The 7,956-nt window shown below is 37.6% G+C and overlaps 1 pseudogene; it reads left to right on the top strand.

Annotated features, from left to right (window-relative positions):
* The first annotated feature begins 1,646 nt into the window (after positions 1-1,646).
* On the top strand, positions 1,647-2,734 carry LOC150069536 (protein PROCA1 pseudogene; annotated as a pseudogene).
* Positions 2,735-7,956: the final 5,222 nt, after the last annotated feature.

The following is a 7,956-nucleotide window of genomic DNA, read 5'->3' as shown; positions in this document are numbered from 1 at the left end:
TATTCTGTCTGCAATGCATGAGGGAATCAAAATGATATTTGGAATAACACAACATGAGTCAATCTATGAAATTTAATGTCCCAAGGAAGATTCAGCGTGCCTGAACAAGAATACATGGCAGAAAAAGTTACTAAAATTATGAAACTCATGACCATTAAGTTATTTATGTTGTATGCATTTGCTACTTCTTTTTTGTAAACTTTTAAATAGGCAATCTAAGAAAATATTTTTCTGGGAAATGACTGAGATAACCAGAGATAAGAAATTAAAATGAATTATTTGGCAGTCACTGTATAGTTAACATTGGATTCGATTCTACTATTGAAATTGCCCCTACATTGTAAGCAGTTGGAAAACACTTTCTCAAATGATCACCATCTATTTCTAAAATTATAGTTATGGATAAATACACGTAGTTTCAAATGATCATGGACTTTCTTTCCAAGAATCAATCCAGGGGGATGTATTCAGACAAAGAGATATCTTTTAATAAGTCAGTTCCAGCTGTGAGCTTGAAGGTAATCATGAGAGATAAACATAAAGAGTCTGTGCACAATACATACATACACACACACACACACACACACACACACACACACACATACACACACACCATAAGTCCTATAAAGCTTTCAAATTTGTAGGATTCTAAATTTTAGCAATCCACAGGATGTTCAAAAATGCATTTAAAAGAGGCAAGGCTGCCAGAGTCAACATTAAAAATCTGACTCATTATCGTTCTGTGTTTCCTCGTACAAGAATTCTAAATAGAAGGTAGCTAGAATAGCTGAATTAATCGAAACTTCTTTTTCGTGGAAAGTTCATTACAAGCGCCCTTGGCTGTGCTCCCATCTCCTTCATCCTTGCATATCTCTCCTGCATGACTTCAAAGAGAACTCTCCACACAGGAGATAGAAAAAAGGAGGCTAGGGAACGAGAATGGGGCCACCTCTGTTAAAAGAGGCTTAATTAAGTACATATTTGAAGAGTGCCTTTGACACAAAAAAAGCAGGAAGAAAACTCAGTACAATTGACACTGAAAGAAGAGAGCTTGGTCCTGGGAGCAAAGCCTTATAGAGATTAAGGGAAAAGTGTATATTCTCCTCCTACAGGCAAGCATTTTTCAATGTTTTTTTTTTTAATTGATCTGTCATCCTGAGAGTCAGTAAGTGTAGCATCTGCATATCGATTCCTAGTTGGTTTAAAAGGAAAGGAAGCAGAGAGTAGGCTATATATCTTTCTCAACTAAATAAAGCTACAGCATGCATGCTTAAAACGTGCACAACTTTCTTTGCAAAAGGACTTACAAAACATGCAAGATTCATAGGCAAATAGCTTCTCTGTGCAAGAAGAGGTCGTTCATTTTCATTTGTTACTTAGATGTTTCACAGTCATGTTTTAGCTTTGAAGGACCCATATGAATGTAACAGCATGTAAAAATTAGATGTTTAAGCTGAGCCACCATGATTCCTTAGATATAAAAATCCTAAAGAAAAAGAGCTAGGCCAAAACACAAATCATCTAAGGAAAATAACTGGGTGGAAGTCTTTATTGCCCATAACGAAAGATTGAGAAAGGAAGTAGAGTTTCCTTGAAGAGGAGCTGTAGTGTTGACATGTAAGCCAAAAAATTCAAGGAAGCTAGGGATGGGGCTGAAGACTGGGCTGGTAAGGTAAAGGCCTGTGATATAAATAGTTTAGCCAGCTGGGAGAGTGGATTTCTGCTGGCTGGTGGGGATTCCAGCACAGACTTATCTTCCTTTTCTTCTGAAGGTCAATACTAGGAAAGTAGAAGATGCTCCTGGAAACATAAGCCATGTGCTGGGTAAATCATCTATTCCTTCCTGAACTATGGCCAGCACAAGCTATACCTCCATGCTGTCAACCAGTACAGTTGTGACTAGATGAGAATTCGCCCTTCTTGGGGGACCCACGGCAGAGCCAGGCCCAAACTTTTACCTGAGGTTTCCCTCTTCAGTTTCAGCCTGGCCCTATTAGCTCTGGCTTAGCTTGTAAACACTGCTGGGCTCTGTGAACTATGGGAAGGTTTTTTGGCAGCCCTCTGTCCCTCTGGCTTCTCTGTCTCTAGGCCCTTGGGAGTCACAGAGGTGTGGAAGCCAGGCTGAGAGTTGGGTGTGAGGCAGGCTAGAAGATTGCTCAGAGAAGACAAATAGCAGCTCCTGGGAACACTTGGGTCCAACCTGCTCCAGAGACAGGGGCCCAATCTGCTATTAAGTCTTCCAGACCCCTTGCTGTGAGCTCTTCCCAAATGAGGAGTGTGTGGTATAGCTGGCGCAAAAGTTACAGGCCTGACTCTATGACAGTAATCCATCTACCATGAATGTGGGGCAGATGAAGAAGAGCAGGAGGAAGAAGAGGAGAAAGAGGAGGGAGGAAAAGAGGAGGAGGGAGAAGAAGAGGAAGAAGAAAGAGGAAGGATAGAAGAAGGAAGCAAGCCAGCTTCCTATCCCTATTCAAGTAGGACCCACTGACCAAGAAACCTGCATAGCAAATGGGTCCCCTGACCCAGCAGCCCCTGTCACCATCCGACTCTCCGAAAGCCCCACAGGGATGGATCAGGGCAGTAAGGTAATCAAGAAGATAAAGGAATAGGAAAAGGAGAAAAAGGAGGAGGGGAGACGACTTTGGATGAAAAAGCAAAATTAAAGAAAAAAGCCAAGAAGGGCAAGTTAACTAAGAAGATAAGTCCAGGAAAACCAGAGGGAAATAATTAGAATGTCAGGAGAGTCCAGCCTAGAAAGCCAGGAAGAGCAGGCAAGTGAGTAGATTTATTGCAAAAGGAGGAACACTCCAGCGTGGAAGCTGCAGAGTCATCACCCAAGAAGAACAAAGAGAACAATGCTGCCCAGGCCAAGAACAAAGACCTCACCAGCCAGGAAAATGTCCAAGAGGAAATCACCCCCGCCCGTCCCCACCCCCCCCACCCCGTGTCCAATCCCAATCTCAGTTGAGGCCAGGACAACCAGAGTGAATAAATGTCATCAAGCCTGAAGAAAAGAAAGAAAGAGAGAGAGAGAGAGAGAGAGAGAGAGAGAGAGAGAGAGAGAGAGAGAGAGAGAGAGAGAGAGAGAGAGAGAGAGAGAGAGAGGAAGGAAGGAAGGAAGGAAGGAAGGAAGGAAGGAAGGAAGGAAGGAAGGAAGGAAGGAAGGAAGAACAAAAGAGAGAGAGAGAGAGAAAGAAAGATTCTAGGAAAAAGCTTTAAATATCTTCCAGGACAGGTTCCCCAACCCAACTAGAAACTTTTCCTCCCTCTTTTAAAGCCTGCCCTCTTTATCTAAGAACAGTTTATAAGAACAGATAACCTGGAAGAAATAACGAAGACCTTTTCCGTCTATTTCTGCCAATTAAAAGGTTATCTATGGCAGGATCTGTTTCACATCATAGAAGTTCTAGGTCAGACTTTTGATGTTTTGGGAAGATAAAACAGTGAAATTAAAGTTTTTGAATTTAAAAGGAAAGCTTTAGCCAATGTAGTTGTGTAGAATAATTCCACCACTTTGGATATGAGGCAGAAGGATCTTAAGTTGAAGGCCATCTGAGCTAAAAATTTAGATACTCTGTTAAAAAACCAAACAAAATTCTTTAGTATTATTTTTTACCATCAAGTAATAATTATACCTGCTATAAGGTGATTTTGGAGATCGAGAAACACATACAGATATAAACGTAAGATGATACGAGTAAACTAGGCTATCAATATATTCATCATCTTAGTTAAGTATCATTTTTTATAATGAGGCATTTGAAATTAGCTTTTTAGTTATCCACATATATGATTAGCTATGGTCACCTTTCTGTGCTAAATTGCGACACTGGTCATTCTTATCTGAAACTTACACTTTGATGAGATTATGCCACATTACCACTTTCTGCTGAGGCTTGATTATCAATGTAACATCTGACAGGTTCTTGTTCTATAGAGACTAGATAAGACCAGAACTGGAAATAAAAGGGAGCTGCGGTCTTAAGCTTACAGCCTTATGTAGTCTTGGGCGGTAGCCCTCCAGACCCCATCTATTACTTGTCTTTTCTTTTCTTTTCTCATCTTCACCCCTTAAATCAGGTATCCTGCCTTGCTACCGGCTGGCTCTGGTAGGGAGGCACAAGTCAGAAAGATTATGGTTGGAGTACAACATGGGCCAAGCATTTGTGAGATTCCATATCTACCAATTGCTAAGTGTAATGGAAATGTGGATTTTATCTCAGTCTTGAGAGGAAGCAGAAATAAAGAGGTGCTTAGTCCAGGCCAGTGAAGGAAAATTCAAGACTGTCTTAAGGATAAAAAGAATAATAAATGAATGGAAATGTGGCTCAAGTGGTAAGTTGCCTAACTAGCATCCTAACTTAGGTAAGTCCTGATTTCAAATCCCAGGTCCATCAATAGAGAAAGAAAGAGAAGAGCACTTAAAAAGCTAAAAAAAAAAAAAAAAGTACTATCTTGGAGAAAAACAGTGATAGACCTTGAGTGCTACCATTGGCAAATTGATGATACCATGGTCCATGGTTAAAAACCCATTTGACTGTGTTAAAAAAGGTCCAGCTTTTCAATTAAAATTCCATGAGTTTCATGTCACGGTTGGTCTTCTTCATGTTTGCCTTTCATAAGTAAATAATACAAATGTTACTGGAAGAATTTCATAGAAGTGACAAGCATGTACACTATAGAACCAGAGAACAATACACTCCGTGGTTGCAGTTTATATAGGGCTACTCTGGGTTTATAAATGTTAGGCATTTTCAGAACTATTGGCATTATTACATTATTGGCCACACTTACTACTCTAATAGAAGAAAAGAATTTAATATGTGGAAATATCATAAGTAAGCCATTAAATTCATCCGTACCTCAGGAAACTGGAGCTTTATAATTTAAATTACATAGTTATGTACATTTTTAAACTTATATATGCCCTTTAAGAGCAGCAGAAGCACATGATGTGACTAGATTTCATATATGAATATACATTTAATTACTTTATGTATTTTAATAAAAATATTAAGAGCTCTATACCTATAAGGTTTACAGAAATATTAATTGCTATACCTGTAGAAATAGTAATTTATCAGACCAAAGAATTGATGAATTACTATCTGTAAGATCATTTATCTTTGAAAATTCTGTTCTAAGCTGAATGAGTAAAATTTTGCATCCATTCTGATGGCAAAGTACTTTTTCAGTATGGAATCAGTAAAGCTACAGTCTCCTGTGCACTAATTTGTAAGTTATGATAAAAATGGCTCATATTTTTAAATTCCACATACATCTTTTGGATATTGGTTTTCCTTTCTCTGTTTAATTTTCTTTCTATACTTCATTTGACAATTATATGTCACCTTGAGGGTATTTTTTATGAAGTTTTCTTTCTTTATATCTAAATTATGGGTCTTTTTATAGAGGAAGAAATATGGATTCTATCTCCTGTCTCTCAAATCTCTACCACAGTGCTTTGTGGATGCCAAGGCAAATTTAATTTAGAGGAAATTAATTTTAGGAAGAAAATTTATGAGATTTTTTCACCTCAAAGTGACCCAGTATCATTATTGACAAATGTTAGACTGAAAACACTTTCCTTTATTTTGGGTATATTTTGTGGCACTTGCCCATAGAGAATTTATAATCTATTTACAAACACCCTATCCTTAGGCAAGGCTCATTGCTTATTCATCTAGATTACTGGCAGAAAATTAAATGTTAGAAGAAACCGGAAAAGATGCTACTACTGTAGACAGTGTGAAAACGTTAGTTACAAATCAAGTGGAATGAAATGCTATTTTAAAAATATTTTTAACATATAGAATAGGTAAAGATTTTTTAATGTGAGTTCAAAAATAGATGAATTTTGGCACTGGTGGCTCACATCTATAATCTTAGCTACTTGGGAGCCTGAGATCTGAGGGTTTCAATTCAAACCAACCCTGGCAGAAAAATCTGTGAGACTCATATGTCCAATTAACCACCAGAAAACTGGAAGTGGAGCTATGGCTCAAAAGGATAGAGAGCTGATCTTGAGCAAAAGAGCTCAGGGACAGTGCTCAGGCATTGAGTTCAAGCACCGGGACTGAGGGGAAAAAAGTAGCATCATCAGAATGCATATCCAAAAGGTAAAGGGACATTTGAACTCATCATTTAATTTTTCAAGAGTAGGAACCTTTCAGCATGGATGTACATGAATATAGCACCATTATTAGCTTTGAGAAATGAGTCTCCCTTTTGCTCACTGAACAGAACATACTATCCAGTAAGAAATCGTACATACATGTAATTTCCAGGTTTATGTTTATTGGGAATTCAAGCTAAAGATATTTAAATTTTGCAAACAAATTTGTTATTGTTTTGATAGGAGAGAAGTCATCAAATGAAGAAAAAAAGTGGTAATAGCCAATATTTCTAACATTTGATTAATTAATGCATGTTGACACATAGTTGTTATCCCAGCTTTGTGGGAGGCTGCAGGTAGGTTGAGGCTAGCCCTGAGCAAAATCTCAAGATTCCACCTGAAAATAACCAAAGCATAAAAATATTAGGTTTGTCAATCAATGCTAACAGAGTTAAGACAGAGTGCCTTTCTTATCAAGCTCAAAGACATGAATTAAAATAGTGAGTAGTACTGGTAAAAGCAGGGGAAACAAGATGAGGGAGGAGTAGGGGGAGGGAAATGGGGACCAAAACATGAGAAAGGGTAGCAATGTTTGCTAAGTAATGCACCTTCTATCTGGCGAATATAATGTAACCCTTCTTGTAACCCTTTATTGTAATTTAATTACAATAAAATATATTTAAAAAGATGCCTCTGATTTTCACTTTTGGTTTTACAAAATCCCAAGGGGTAAGAGAAATTCTGAACACCCCAACTAAACATTCTATCATTTGCTTCCTCTTTCCAGTTTATTTTCCTTTAAAATTCATATTCTTTCCATTTTTCACTAAGAAAATCAACTTAGCAATTATTATAGTTTGGCTTTGACCTATCACTCAAACTCAAGGTTTCAAGTCTCGGTCCATGGTAGATCACAGACTGCAAGGAAGTGGTGAAACATTTGGTAGGAAATTCCATCTCTGAGCTCTGCCTTTGGTGCCAATGCTTGAAGCAGATACTGGGTCCCTGCCTGACCCCTCCCAATCTTCTCTGATTCCTGCGGCCAGGTCAATATGTTTCCCCTTCCTGTACTCTTCACATACTAGATTGATCTGTCACAGGCCCAAGACAATAGGATTGAGTGCCTATAAAGAATAACCCATAGAGTGAGACTGTGAGAAAAATCATTTCCTCCTTGTAAATTCTTTTTACTCAGGTATTTTATCACAGTACACAATGCTAATAGTCATGCAAATATGAATGCACACATATCACAGAATCTTAGATTTCTTTCAGATTGAGGAAAAAATGCAGGACCAGAAATTTCTGTTATTGCATTAATACCATGTTAAAATTACATAATGAAGAACCTTTATTAATTAGTTCTTTAGGTTTTAAATTAAGTGTTAATTATTAATTATTAATTTACCCAAATATTCTGGGCACTGAGGAACTTTCTAGCCAATTATTTTTAAAATACATCAATAAATATATGCTGCAAGTAAGTAAAGTGAAAGTAATTTGGAGTTCAATGAAGAAATAGCAGAGGTGAGTGAACAATTCATTACATGTGCATTCTAGTAAATAGAAGCCCAAGCTCTCTACAATCTGTTTTATGAGGTTGCCATAAAGATAAAGACAGTCTTATTACAAGAGCTTTTACAGAATAGCTCTTTATGAAGGTCTTGGATGATATCTAGTACTTGACTTGTCCAATGATGGATTTAGCTTTTTCTCTTGTGTCTTTCTTTACTCACACATAATTCTGTCAGAGACCTTGAAATATTTCGGTATTTGTCATTTATTTCTTTACATGTTCTAACCTAACTACACAAAGATCTTCTAAAGCTAATAGTATT

Source organism: Megascapheus bottae, chromosome 1 (genome assembly GCF_031878675.1).
Source record: "Megascapheus bottae isolate mThoBot1 chromosome 1, mThoBot2.hap1, whole genome shotgun sequence".
Taxonomy (NCBI): Eukaryota; Metazoa; Chordata; class Mammalia; order Rodentia; family Geomyidae; genus Megascapheus; species Megascapheus bottae.
This window is presented reverse-complemented; position numbering and strand designations above follow the sequence as displayed.